The sequence below is a fragment of the Protopterus annectens genome, chromosome 8.part0, assembly GCF_019279795.1.
Source record: "Protopterus annectens isolate FY-2018-M chromosome 8.part0, PAN1.0, whole genome shotgun sequence".
In the NCBI taxonomy this organism is placed as follows: domain Eukaryota; kingdom Metazoa; phylum Chordata; order Ceratodontiformes; family Protopteridae; genus Protopterus; species Protopterus annectens.
In genome coordinates this window covers 1,325,615,527-1,325,622,455 of record NC_056741.1, presented here as the reverse complement: position 1 = coordinate 1,325,622,455, position 6,929 = coordinate 1,325,615,527, and the positions used below count along the sequence as shown (strand labels likewise).

At 39.7% G+C, this 6,929-nt stretch overlaps 1 pseudogene; it reads right to left on the bottom strand.

Annotated features, from left to right (window-relative positions):
- Positions 1-1,528: 1,528 nt before the first annotated feature.
- The window catches only part of LOC122808476, a 62,101-nt pseudogene continuing 56,700 nt past the window's right edge, over positions 1,529-6,929 (bottom strand).

The following is a 6,929-nucleotide window of genomic DNA, read 5'->3' as shown; positions in this document are numbered from 1 at the left end:
GCCTTGTATCCTTTTAGTAAGGTATCTTTGTAGGTGTTACAGTTGTTGCACATGTCTGGACAGATGCATGCCAAAATGGGGCATTAAATTCAATGTCTGGCCTCATGAGGGCTGAGTAAAGGGGACAACGACAACTCTCAGGATGAAGCTTAAGCTGATATAATCTTGATCTAAGGTACAATTTGTTGAATAGAGCTGTACCACTGATTTCAATAATTATGGCACCTGCTGCTGATGTGATAAGTCTCTTCCTCTTATGGCCTAGTTAGCTGCTCTCAGCCACAAATACCTTCACCTCATTTAGATGTTTTATTTCGAATGACAAAACAAATGGGGAGCCTAAACTGTTGGTCTGGATACTTTTTTAAAATTATGTTTTGTTCTTCTATCTTAAAACTCATTATAGCCGAGTGTGCCTCCATGCGTTTCTGCAGTTGCTTCCTACTGACACCTGTAGGCATCAAATATTGCTTGTTCATATTTGCATTAACAATTTCAAAACCATGCTACATACAAGGTATCAGAAGATTCCATCTTAAAGAATACATGATGGCAAGAACAATTGTATTGATATTTGACCTCATGCAGCTAAAGAGATATTGAATATTATTTATATACTGCTTTTTTATTGTAATAATTTTCATATTTCTCTGAATATCTTTACATTCAGGTAACACATACAGAATGGCATAGCCTTATATGGAAGCTCATAGCTGTATGAAGAAAATTCTGCTGGCAGTATGTGTCTTGCTTGAATGGTTACTAAGATATGATAAGCTGTTTATACATTACAGAAATAATATTCACTGCCTTTACTTTTGGCTTATAAAATCCAGTTTAAAGCATCAAACTGAATGAATACCACTAATGTAAAGATTAATTTATCCTGAATAGTTTGCCTTTTACAGTTTTCTAGTAACACTTATGGATCCAGAGAATTGTTTGTCTATGTACTGAAAATAATTCATTGTTGTTTATTCAGCAATGGATTCACTTTTTTTTATTTTAACTTACATTATAGTTTGTTTTATTTCTGTCAGGTTGTTTCAGAAAGCATAGGGCAGGGGTGTCAAACTCAAATATACAGTGGGCCAAAATTAAAAACTTGAACAAAGTCGTGGGCCAGGCTTGATATTTATTGAAAAAATTTTTACATTTGAGGAAGTTTTTCCTTTTCATCAGATATAACGATGAACCTTTTCATACAGAAACAAATTTAAGTTTTACTTAAATATTGAATCTGGAACAAGCAAAGCTTAATACTATAGTATAGTATAAACACGTGAAATCAAATGATCAAATACAAGACACGTCTGTGGCATTCATTTCTTAAATAAAAAAATCTTATGCCTCTTTCTCTGTTTGTAGCCTTCTTATTTAAATTTCCGTGGTAACCTTTTTTCCACAGGCTAACAACAATAATAATTTCCTTCAATGAAAATCCAATTATTCAAGTCCATGCCTTGGAATAGCAAGGAAAAGTGCATAAAGATAACATTCATTCAAGCTCAGTTTGCTACACTCTGATCTACTCTGATGCACACTGGTCCAAGCCAGATACCTGGCATCTCTTCTTGGATGCTAGTTCATCAATGTTTGGGATCAGGCTATGAGCTGAGGAAATCCTCAGGATTGAGTGAAGGTGTTCATCAGTGAGATGACTCCTGTGTGATGTTTTGTTCATCTTCATCAAGGAGAATAGTTGCTCACACAGATATCTGCTGCCAAACATAGAGAGCATTTGAGCAGCTTGGTTACGGAGATGGGGCATTGTGTCAGGAATGTAATGTGGAAACTGTGCAGCACCCACAGCATCATACTTTGACTTCAGCGTTTCACTACACTGGAGTTCAATCAGCTCCATTTGGAGGTTAGTTGGTGTGCTTTCCACATCAACTGCAAACGGATTACTAAGCAGTTCAAACCTACATTTCTGGGCATCAAAGTCAGCAAATCGCTGGGTAAACTCGGTGCTGAGTACTCCAAATGTTTCAGCAAACTGTGCACTTGGGAACATGATGGTAGAGATCTGTGTTTTTATGGTCTGGCAGCAAGGAAAATGGCCCAGGTTTCCTTGCAGCATCTGAGTCTCCCACAGGCACAGTTTTGTTTTAAAAGCCCTCACTGCAGCGTACATGTCTGTGATGGCATGGCCCTGTGCCTGAAGCTGCAGATTTAGCACATTGAGATGGCTCATGATGTCACAGAGAAATGCCAGCTCAGACAGAAGCTCTTTATCCCGGAGCTTTGCTGTGTCTTTCCCTTTGCTTTCTAGAAACTGAGAAATTTCCTCACACAGCTCGAAACATCTGTTCAGTATTTTTCCTCTGCTTAGCCATCGCACCTCTGTGTGATATGGCACGTCTGCGTATTCTGAACAACACTCCTTCAGAAAAGACTTGAACTGATGGTGATTCAAACCTTTAGCTCTTATATAGTTAACTACTCGTGTTATGGTACTCATAACATGTTCCATCTTCAGGGCTTTGCACACAATGACTCCTGGTGTATGATTCAGTGATAAACAGTTAGCTCACCTGCACAGTTCTCTTCCCGCATCTTCTCCCAAATCCTGGCCACCAATCCACTCTTTTGACCGCACATCTCGGGCACACCATCTGTCGTTAGTCCTACAAGTTTATCCCAAGGTAGCCTCATTTGAGTTACACATTTGAAAACCTCTTCAAAGATTTCTTTTGCTGTGGTTGTGCCATGCATTGATTTTAATCCCAAAAGTTCCTCCATAACGCACAGATTTGAGTCCACTCCATGGATGCAGACTGACAGCTGGGCAGTATCAGATGTGTTGCTGCTTTCATCCACAGCAAGGGAGAATGCAATGAAATCTTTTCCCTTTTCCATCAGCTGTTCATGTAGATTTGTGGCAAGATCACATGCACAATCTGCTACTGTGTTTCTGCTAAGGCTCACATTTAAAAATGCTTGCCTTTTATCTGGGCACATGACGTCGCAAACTTTGATCATGCACTTTTTGACAAACTCTCCCTCATTAAAGGGCCGAGCTAATTTTGCAATCTCTGCTGCCACAATAAAACTAGCCTTTACAGCAGCTTCACTTTGTGATATGGCTTTTGTGAACATAGTCTGTCATGAAACTAAACTTCTTTTCATCTCCTCTACTTTCTGGTGCTTTTGCTCTATGTCTAGGTCCTTGTACTTGTCGTGGTGTTTCATTTCACAGTGTCTTCTTTATGTTATTCTCTTTGGTTACAGCTACTTTGGCTCCACGCACAAGACAAACAAGTCTGTCCTTTACATTTGAGAACAGATATTCTGCTTCCCACATTTCTAGAAAGCTTCTGTTTTCAACCTTTCGTTTGGCTATTTTTGAGAGGGGTGGCCGATGTGACTGGCAGCATGAAATCGCTAATGAATGTCAACAGAGGTGGGGGTGCTTGTGGGTCCTGATTGATGTGCCAACGCACCAGCAGAACATTCTGGGATTTGTAGCATTAACGGTGCGTGCGCTGTATACCGGCAGGCCAGCTCTAGTAGACATTTGGTATTTTCTCGCGGGCCAAATATAATTACACTGCAGGCCAGATTTGGCCCCCGGGCCTGAGGTTGACATGTATGGCATAGGGTAACTTATTAGAGGACCTTTTCCTAACAATATAACGAATATTGATTCAGTGTTAATGGATTGCCAAAACAATCTTTTAATGGAAGTAGTACATTGTGAAATATATGCGAATACTGATTAGGATGGCCTTAAAATTGCAGTGCTTTATAGAAAATATCAGCTGACTATGGTTATTTACTTTCTTTAAAGCAACTCACATTTCTATTTTTCAACTCAGCTGTCGTACTCTAGCAAACAGATTAAGCTTGCTCATTATATCTACACAGACAAAATATCGCTTATTTGTTCACCAATGATAACATCTGCCTCATTTTTGTGAGGTCCGCATACTCTCTGTCTTTCTCATAACTCTCAAGAACAGTCTTTTCAGGTCTTGTAATACTAAATTGGCTTTCTTGCATTGCTCTCCCTCATTCAAGTTACTGTTAATTCTGCCCTTGCAAACCTTAACAAAATGGCTCTGCTTTTTTTGCAAAATTGCAAATTTTACATCTTGTAAGGCATGTTGTACTCTATGGATAACATCCCCCAGTGTGTACAAACTACCCTATATAAATTAGTCTAGCTACTTATTTTGTTACTGCATTCACTTCCAAAACGTAGCCCTTGTTTTGCAGCTATACTAGTATTCTGTATCCCAGGAACAGCTGTTGTTTCACAACACATTTTCTTGCTTCTCAGGGATTTGCTTAGTCTACTGTGTTGTCTCTCCATTTCAGTGAATGCTTCCCATCGGATTTTTCTTGAGTGTCACAATTTACTTGCATCTACCATTCATTTAGTCCTTTCATATGCAGCTTTAACCAGTTTTCATATGTTAATCTTTAAAGCTCACAAGCTGATGTGATCTCACAATATACAAAGAGGATGCACACAGCACCTACCTCTGAAGGAGAAACTGTAGAATTCCTCAGTTATCAGAAGTCTCGTCATTCAGCATACGTAATCCTCCTGCATCCATTAACGTTGTAGGTTATATTACAACTGCAGGTAATAAACGTATATCTCTAACAGTACTTTAAGAATTTTTCTACCAATGGTTAGTTGTTTTATATCACTCTGTTGCTTACAGAAGTCATTTTCCATATTCTCCTATTTTATTCTGTGCAGAAACTGCATCTCAGCAGAGCTGCATTGAGAAAGTCACCTCCAAACACAAACACTTCATGACAGCAGATAACAGAGAGGAAAAAAACAGTTGCTGAAATATAGCAAGATTACAAAAGGTTGTTGTACATCATTCCCACATTTTCCCTATCATTAGGCAAGAGGTGGCTGTTTACCCTTTGGTGTCCCTTTAGTGGAGTCTGTGGAAACTACTGAGGGGTCAGCTTTAGGGTTCTTATGGAGGAACTTGTGAGAGTCAAACACTCTATACAATGATCAAGCTTCCTGGGGGCATGTAGTAGATAGTCAGGGTGCAAAGAAACGTATTCAAATATATTATCAAGCTCTACATGAACTGGACAGATAGCCAATGGTCAGGGGGATGGTAAACTCAGAAGTTCCCTATAATGAGCTTGAGCCTGCAAGAATTATTTGCTTTCAGAATTAAAAGCCTCCTTCATTTTATGAAGGGTATCCCCAAAGGAATGGCCCTCTGGAGGAATGCAAAAGAGAGGGTATCATTTGAGTCTGAGTCAGGATAGAGTTGGGGTGGGAGGTACTCATAGTAGGGCAACTCATCTGCAGAGCCTGAGTAATCAAATTCTTCTTGAAAAGCCACATCCCTATGCCTTTTGGAGCATACTATTAGTCAAGTTTGGCAAAAAAGCTTATACCTAAGCTACCCTATCTATGAGAGGCAGTTCCACATATTGAAGTATCTAGAGTCCCAACAAGACCAAATAATTTTGAAGGCAGAGTCTATTTTTGACAAAACTTCATCTAAGCCTTTTGGAAGAGGAGGAAGTTTCAGGGGTAGTGGTCTGAGTGTGGCTGGGTTACCTGGATATCATAAATTCCATGAATTCCTGAACTGTTTTCAAGAGGTCTTCAGCATCAACCTGAGCCAGAGTGGCTGAAGACTGAGGGGGAAGACAGTGGTAGGCTGGCTGTTCTTTTTGGTTTAGGTGTCTGTTTAGTTAAGACAACCTTAGGGCATGGTCATCTGACTGTGACCTCAGCCTGGGGTTCCAAGGCTGAGGAAGATAATGTGTCTCTGTTGGTACATGTAATGCAAATGTCAGAAGCTGAGACCTGCAGAGTGACCTCAGACTCAACCGATATTTGGGGGTTGGCATAAGGGCTAAGGTATTTATCTCACAGACAAGAGGTACAGAATTTGATTCTCACTAAGGAGAAACTGGCTAGGTTTAAAATGGTCCACAAGGACAGCTAGCCTAGTACATACCTATGAACCTATGATATTGATGTTGAAGACGTGAATGAAGGGCCCAAAGCCATGGTGGCCACCTGAAGGGTCCTGCCAGAGGGTTTGGACCTAGTAGTTGATGGACAAAGAGGGCTGTGAAAACACCTCTCCTGAGTTGTTGGTTGACTTAGTGGTGTAGGCAAAGGTGTCAGCAATATTCTGAGTCCTTTTCCTTGCATTTTTATCTTTAGATTTTTTAGGAATGACACTGGTGGATGTCAGGGTTTGCAAAGAGACTGAGGGAACTGAAACTGAGGACTCCACGTGAGCTGCTAAGATCTTTTCTCTGCATTTCAGTATTCACTTGGAATTTAGTACATTCAAGACAACTACAGACATCGTGACGAGGCCTCAAATAGAACAGATGCAAAGAATAATAATCTTGTGTGGGATTTGCTTCCCACACTTCAAGAAATTATTAACCTTTTTAAATATTAATAAGAAGAGGAAAATCCCCAATGGGGTACTTATCTTACAGGTAGATTGTAGAAACTCTAAGAGTCAGCTAACTGACAGACTGAAAATGTATTGTGCAAATAAAAGGCATCACTAGAAAGAACTGAAAATGGTATTAATGGATGCCCTTCTTAGATCCTGTCATCCAGACATCAGTCCTTAGACATCTGTCAGCTAAGGATGATGCTAAGACCCTGTAAATTGGGCCAGTCATGGGTTTCTGCATGGCAGGAAGACACAGGAATCAGTACTGCAGCACTGAGTATGAAGAACATCTATACCATACTACAAAGTAAAGCAATAAACTCACCTGACATGTGTTCTTTCAATCTCCAAGAGTAGAGACTGGATATCATTGTCTGTGACTCTTTTAAAGGACAACAATGTGATTCTATTATTAAATGATCAAACTTTCAGTCCTTTTTCTCCCTATTTACTGTCCTTACTATGAATAAACAACAATACAGTATTTACAATATTTTAAATCAACTGTTT